We start from the raw sequence: 8,262 nt of genomic DNA on the forward strand, positions 1-8,262 counted from the left end.
TCCCTTGACTCGTTGCTTAGATGAACTCATAGATGGATCTTGGTGAAACCGTAGGAAAAATTTTAATTTTCTGCAACGTTCCCCATTAGTGGCATCATGAGCTAGGTCTATGCGTAGTTCTCTTTGCACGAGTAGAACACAATTTTGTTGTGGGCATGGATTTTGTCATCTTACTTGCCTCTACTAGTCTTTTCTTGCTCAACAGTATTGTGGGATGAAGCGGCCCGGACCAACCTTACACGTACGCTTACGTGAGACCGGTTCCACCGACTGACATGCACTTGTTGCATAAGGTGGCTGGCGGGTGTCTGTCTCTCCCACTTTAGTTGGAGCGGAATCGATGAACAGGGCCCTTATGAAGGGTAAATAGAAGTTGACAAAATCACGTTGTGGTGATTCGTAGGTAAGAAAACGTTCTTGCTAGAACCCAATTGCAGCCACATAAAAGATGCAACAACAATTAGAGGACGTCTAACTTGTTTTTGCAGCGATTGATCATGTGATGTGATATGGCCAGAAGTTGTGATGAATGATGAATTGTGATGTATGAGATCATGTTCTTTGTAATAGGATTCACGACTTGCATGTCGATGAGTATGACAACCGGCAGGAGCCATAGGAGTTGTCTTTATTTTTTGTATGACATGCGTGTCATTGAATAACGCCATGTAAACTACTTTACTTTATTGCTAAACGTTAGTCATAGAAGTAGAAGTAGTCGTTGGCGTGACAACTTCATGAAGACACGATGATGGAGATCATGATGATGGAGATCATGGTGTTAAGCCGGTGACAAGATGATCATGGAGCCCCGAAGATGAAGATCAATGGAGCTATATGATATTGGTCATATCATGTCACAACTATATAATTGCATGTGATGTTTATTATGTTTATGCATCTTGTTTACTTAGGACGACAGTAGTAAATAAGATGATCCCTTACAAAAATTTCAAGAAGTGTTCTCCCCTAACTGTGCACCGTTGCTACAGTTCGTCGCTTCTAAGCACGACGTGATGATCGGGTGTGATGGATTCTTACGTTCACATACAACGGGTGTAAGACAGTTTTACACAGCGAAAACACTTAGGGTTAACTTGACGAGCCTAGCATGTGCAGACATGGCCTCGGAACACGGAGACCAAAAGGTCGAACACGAATCGTATGGAAGATACGATCAACATGAGAATGTTCACCGACGATGACTAGTCCGTCTCACGTGATGATCGGACACGGGCTAGTCGACTCGGATCGTGTAACACTTAGATGACTAGAGGGATGGCTAATCTAAGTGGGAGTTCATAATTTGATTAGAACTTTATTATCATGAACTTAGTCTAAAAACCTTTTCAAATATGTCTTGTAGATCAATGGCCAACGCTAATGTCAACATGAACTTCAACGCGTTCCTAGAGAAAACCAAGCTGAAAGATGATGGCAGCAACTATACGGACTGGGTCCGGAACCTGAGGATCATCCTCATAGCTGCCAGGAAACAATATGTCCTAGAAGGACCGCTAGGTGACGCTCCCGTCCCAGAGAACCAAGACATTATGAATGCTTGGCAGTCTCGTGCTGATGATTACTCCCTCGTTCAGTGCGGCATGCTTTACAGCTTAGAACCGGGGCTCCAAAAGCGTTTTGAGCACCACGGAGCATATGAGATGTTCGAAGAGCTGAAACTAGTTTTTCAAGCTCATGCCCGGGTCGAGAGATATGATGTCTCCGACAAGTTCTACAGTTGTAAGATGGAGGAAAACAGTTCTGTCAGTGAGCACATCCTGAAGATGTCTGGGTTGCACAACCGTATGACCCAGCTGAACATTAACCTCCCAGATGAGGCGGTCATTGACAGAATCCTCCAGTCGCTCCCACCAAGCTACAAGAGCTTTGTGATGAACTACAACATGCAGGGGATGGAAAAGACCATTCCTGAAGTGTTCTCGATGCTGAAGTCAGCAGAGGCTGAAATCAAGAAAGAACATCAAGTGTTGATGGTCAATAAGACCACTAAGTTCAAGAAGGGCAAGGGTAAGAAGAACTTCAAGAAGGACGGCAAGGAGGTTGCCGCGCCTGGTAAGCCAGTTACCGGGAAGAGGTCAAAGAATGGACCTAAGCCTGAGACTGAGTGCTTTTATTGCAAGGGGAAGGGTCACTGGAAGCGGAACTGCCCCAAATACTTAGCGGATAAGAAGGCCGGCAACACCAAAGGTATATTTGATATACATGTGATTGATGTGTACCTTACCAGTACTCATAGTAACTCCTGGGTATTTGATACCGGTGCCGTTGCTCATATTTGTAACTCACAGCAGGAGCTGCGGAATAAACGGAGACTGGCGAAGGACGAGGTGATGATGCGCGTCGGGAATGGTTCCAGAGTCGATGTGATCGCCGTCGGCACACTGCCTCTACATTTACCTACGGGATTAGTTTTGAACCTTAATAATTGTTATTTAGTGCCAAGTTTGAGCATGAACATTGTATCTGGATCTCGTTTAATACGAGATGGCTACTCATTTAAGTCTGAGAATAATGGTTGTTCGATTTATATGAGAGATATGTTTTATGGTCATGCTCCGATGGTCAATGGTTTATTCTTAATGAATCTCGAGCGTAATATTACACATGTTCATAGTGTAGATGCCAAAAGATTTAAAGTTGATAACGATAGTCCCACATACTTGTGGCACTGCCGCCTTGGTCACATTGGTGTCAAGCGCATGAAGAAGCTCCATGCCGATGGACTTTTAGAGTCTCTTGATTATGAATCGTTTGACACATGCGAACCATGCCTCTTGGGCAAAATGACCAAGACTCCGTTCTCCGGAACAATGGAGCGAGCAACCAACTTGTTGGAAATCATACATACCGATGTGTGCGGTCCAATGAGCGTTGAGGCTCGTGGAGGATATCGCTATGTTCTCACTCTCACTGATGACTTGAGTAGATATGGGTATGTCTACTTAATGAAACACAAGTCTGAGACCTTTGAAAAGTTCAAGGAATTTCAGAATGAGGTAGAGAATCAACGTGATCGAAAGATAAAATTCTTACGATCAGATCGTGGAGGAGAATACTTAAGTCACGAATTTGGTACACACTTAAGGAAATGTGGAATCGTTTCACAACTCACGCCGCCTGGAACACCTCAGCGAAACGGTGTGTCCGAACGTCGTAATCGCACTCTATTGGATATGGTGCGGTCTATGATGTCTCTTACCGATTTACCGCTATCATTTTGGGGATACGCTCTAGAGACAGCTACATTCACTTTAAATAGGGCACCATCTAAATCCGTTGAGACGACACCGTATGAATTATGGTTTGGAAAGAAACCTAAGCTGTCGTTTCTAAAAGTTTGGGGATGCGATGCTTATGTCAAGAAACTTCAACCTGAAAAGCTCGAACCCAAGTCGGAAAAATGCGTATTCATAGGATACCCTAAGGAAACTGTCGGGTATACCTTCTACTTAAGATCCGAAGGCAAGATCTTTGTTGCCAAGAACGGATGCTTTCTGGAAAAAGAGTTTCTCTCGAAAGAAGTAAGTGGGAGGAAAGTAGAACTCGATGAAGTACTACCTCTTGAACGGGAAAGTGGCGCAGCACAGGAAACCGTTCCTGTGATGCCCACACCAACTGAAGAGGAAAACAATGATGATGATCAAGGTACTTCGGATCAAGTTACTGCTGAACTTCGTAGGTCCACAAGGACACGTTCCGCACCAGAGTGGTACGGCAACCCTGTCCTGGAAATCATGTTGTTAGACAACAATGAACCTTCGAACTATGAAGAAGCGATGGCGGGCCCGGATTCCAACAAATGGCTTGAAGCCATGAAATCCGAGATAGAATCCATGTATGAAAACAAAGTATGGACTTTGACAGACTTGCCCGATGATCGGCGAGCGATAGAAAACAAATAGATTTTTAAGAAGAAGACGGACGCGGATGGTAATGTTACCATTTATAAGGCTCGACTTGTCGCTAAGGGTTATCGACAAGTTCAAGGGATTGACTACGACGAGACTTTCTCTCCCGTAGCGAAGCTGAAGTCCGTCCGAATCATGTTAGCAATTGCCGCATATTATGATTATGAGATATGGCAGATGGACGTCAAAACGGCATTCCTTAACGGACATCTTAAGGAAGAACTGTATATGATGCAGCCGGAAGGTTTTGTCGATCCTCGGAACGCTAACAAAGTATGCAAGCTCCAGCGATCCATTTATGGGCTGGTGCAAGCATCTCGGAGTTGGAATATTCGCTTTGATGAGATGATCAAAGCGTTTGGGTTTATGCAGACTTATGGAGAAGCCTGCGTTTACAAGAAAGTGAGTGGGAGCTCTGTAGCATTTCTCATATTATATGTAGATGACATACTCTTGATGGGAAATAATATAGAATTTCTGGACAGCATTAAGGCCTACTTGAATAAGTGTTTTTCAATGAAGGACCTTGGAGAAGCTGCTTACATATTAGGCATCAAGATCTATAGAGATAGATCGAGACGCCTCATAGGTCTTTCACAAAGCACACACCTTGATAAGATTTTGAAGAGGTTCAAAATGGATCAGTCCAAGAAGGGGTTCTTGCCTATGTTACAAGGTGTGAGACTGAGCTCGGCTCAGTCACCGACCACGGCAAAAGATAAAGAAGAGATGAGTGTCATCCCCTATGCTTCAGCCATAGGATCTATTATGTATGCCATGCTGTGTACCAGACCCGATGTAAACCTTGCCGTAAGTTTGGTAGCAAGATACCAAAGTAATCCCGGCAAGGAACACTGGACAGCGGTCAAGAATATCCTGAAGTACCTGAAAAGGACGAAGGACATGTTTCTCGTTTATGGAGGAGACGAAGAGCTCGTCGTAAAGGGTTACGTCGACGCTAGCTTCGACTCAGATCTGGATGACTCTAAGTCACAAACCGGATACGTGTATATGTTGAATGGTGGAGCAGTAAGCTGGTGCAGCTGCAAGTAGAGCGTCGTGGCGGGATCTACGTGTGAAGCGGAGTACATGGCAGCCTCGGAGGCAGCGCATGAAGCGATTTGGGTGAAGGAGTTCATCGCCGACCTAGGAGTCATACCCAATGCGTCGGGGCCGATCAAACTCTTCTGTGACAACACTGGAGCTATTGCCCTCGCCAAGGAGCCCAGGTTTCACAAGAAGACCAGGCACATCAAGCGTCGTTTCAACTCCATCCGTGAAAATGTTCAAGATGGAGACATAGAGATTTGCAAAGTGCACACGGATCTGAATGTCGCAGATCCGCTGACTAAACCTCTCTCGCGTGCAAAACATGATCAACACCAGAACTCTATGGGTGTTCGATTCATCACAATGTAACTAGATTGGTGACTCTAGTGCAAGTGGGAGACTGTTGGAAATATGCCCTAGAGGCAATAATAAAAGTATTATTATATTTCAATGTTCATGATAAATGTCTTTTATTCATGCTATAACTGTATTATCCGGAAATCGTAATACACGTGTGAATACTTAGACCACAATATGTCCCTGGTGAGCCTCTAGTTGACTAGCTCGTTGTGATCAAAAGATAGTCATGGTTTCCTGACTATGGACATTGGATGTCGTTGATAACGGGATCACATCATTAGGAGAATGATGTGATGGACAAGACCCAATCCTAAGCATAGCATAAAAGATCGTGTAGTTCGTTTTGCTAGAGCTTTGCCAATGTCAAGTATCTCTTCCTTCGACCATGAGATCGTGTAACTCCCGGATACCGTAAGAGTGCCTTGGGTGTATCAAACGTCAGAACGTAACTGGGTGACTATAAAGGTGCATTACAGGTATCTCCGAAAGTATCTGTTGGGTTGACACGGATCGAGACTGGGATTTGTCACTCCGTATGACGGAGAGGTATCTCTGGGCCCACTCGGTAATGCATCATCATAATGAGCTCGATGTGACCAAGGTGTTAGACACGGGATCATGCATTACGGTACGAGTAAAGTGACTTGCCGGTAACGAGACTGAACAAGGTATTGGGATACCAACGATCGAGTCTCGGGCAAGTAACGTACCGATTGACAAAGGGAATTGCATACAGGGTTTGATCGAATCCTTGACATCGTGGTTCATCCGATGACAACATCGAGGAGCATGTGGGAGCCATCATGGGTATCCAGATCCCGCTGTTGGTTATTGACCTGAGAGCGTCTCGGTCATGTCTGCATGTCTCCCGAACCCGTAGGGTCTACACACTTAAGGTTCGGTGACGCTAGGGTTATTAGGAAGACTAGTATGTGACTACCGAATGTTGTTCGGAGTCCCGGATGGGATCCCGGACATCACGAGGAGCTCCGGAAGGGTCCGGAGGTAAAGATTTATATATGGGAAGTTGTCAAACGGGCACCGGGAAGTTTCGGGGTCATACCGGTATTGTACCGGGGCCACCAGAAGGGTTCCGGGGGTCCACCGGGAGGGGCCACCCCTCCCGGGGGGCCACATGGGCTGCGTGGGTTAGGGAGGCAGCCCCTGGTGGGCTGGCCGCACCCCCTCCCTTGGGCCCTTGCGCCTAGGGTTGAGGGGGGGAACCCTAGAGGGGGCGCCCCCTTGGCTTGGGGGGCAAGCCACCCTCTCCCCCTCTCCCCTTGGCCGCCGCACCCCCCTAGATGGGTTCTAGGGGGGCCGGCCCCCTTCTCCCTTCCCCCTATAAATAGAGGGGTGAGGGGAGGGCAGCCGTACCACCCTCCAAGGCGCAGCCCTCCCCTCCCCAATACCTCTCCTCCTCCGTTGTGTGCTTGGCGAAGCCCTGTCGGAGTACTGCCTCTCCACCATCACCACGCCGTCGTGCTGCCGGTGGAGCTGTCTTCCTCAACCTCTCCTTCCCCTTGCTGGATCAAGAAGGAGGAGACGTCTCCCGTCCCGTACGTGTGTTGAACGCGGAGGTGCTGTCCGTTCAGCACTTGGTCATCGGTGATTCGAATCACGTCGAGTACGACTCCATCATCACCTTGCAAGCTTCCGCACGCGATCTACAAGTGGTATGTAGATGCAAACTCTCTCCCTTGACTCGTTGCTTAGATGAACTCATAGATGGATCTTGGTGAAACCGTAGGAAAAAATTTAATTTTCTGCAACGTTCCCCAACATTGGATGCTCGGCTCACCCACAAGGAAGGTGGTGTCACCATGTGCTTATTAGAGTCAAGCTAGGATGCCCAATGAACTGCTATCTACTCCCTTCAATTGGTGTCCTCTACATCCTTCCAATGATATCTCGGTAACAAGTATCTATTCATGCATTATTTTCTTGCATTCAACCGTGTGTAGGTTGCATCTTGGCATGATATTCATTCCATCTTGTGATAGTTGTTTCCTTTCTCAAAGCATCCCAACAATGATCTCTTGTTTCTAGTTGTGATGTCTTTGATGGATGTACGGTTGGACTTCATTTATATACAATAAGACCCTATCTAGCCAAGTGCTATGCTTTCACGCAAATATCTTATTGGTATATTTATGACTTCCTTGCGGATATCTTGTTCTTTCGTTTTTGTAACTATTTCGTGTGTACATCCTTCTATGTCGATTGATATCTCATGATTTCATCTACCTAGAACCTTATACACTTGAGAGAAATTACATATCTAGATTATATCCTTTCTTTCATGTCCACCTTGTCTTTCTTATGTCATTTCTTTGGTGGCTCCGCGAAATCTTTTGCCTTGAGTGCGGGTCATATCTCGTTGCATATTGATGCACTCTTGTGTGGTGAAGATCTTATTTTCCTCTTGCTTCTCATGATGATGCTTTGCCAATTCAATTGGTATCCCTCCTCTTAACGAAGCTTCCTTTTATATCTTCACCACGGGTTGTCACAAACATAGGTTCTTTATATGCTTATTAGTGAGCTTGTGAACCCATTTGCTAGTTGTGTGTGGGAATGACAAACCTTGCACCGTGTGTTTCTATTGATTTTGGGGGAGTGATGATGAACTCCTATTTTATGCATGTTGTGTCCAATTACAAAAATTCTTATTTGTGCACAAATCATGGGGAGCTTCCCTAGTTTCTTTAGAACACTCCCTTGCGTGTATCATAATATCTTTTTTCATGTGGCTCGAAGGATCATTGGTTTAGTTGGTTCAAGTGATATCCTTTGATTGCTTGCTTCAATTGGTATCTTTTGATTGCTTGATTGCTTGTGTCTCTCTTTGTTATGTCTTCGTGGCATATCATTCTTTAGCAATCTTTGTGCCTCAATATAGTTTGTGTTCCTCCAAGTATTT

This window comes from Triticum dicoccoides, chromosome 4B (genome assembly GCF_002162155.2).
Source record: "Triticum dicoccoides isolate Atlit2015 ecotype Zavitan chromosome 4B, WEW_v2.0, whole genome shotgun sequence".
Lineage (NCBI taxonomy): Eukaryota > Viridiplantae > Streptophyta > Magnoliopsida > Poales > Poaceae > Triticum > Triticum dicoccoides.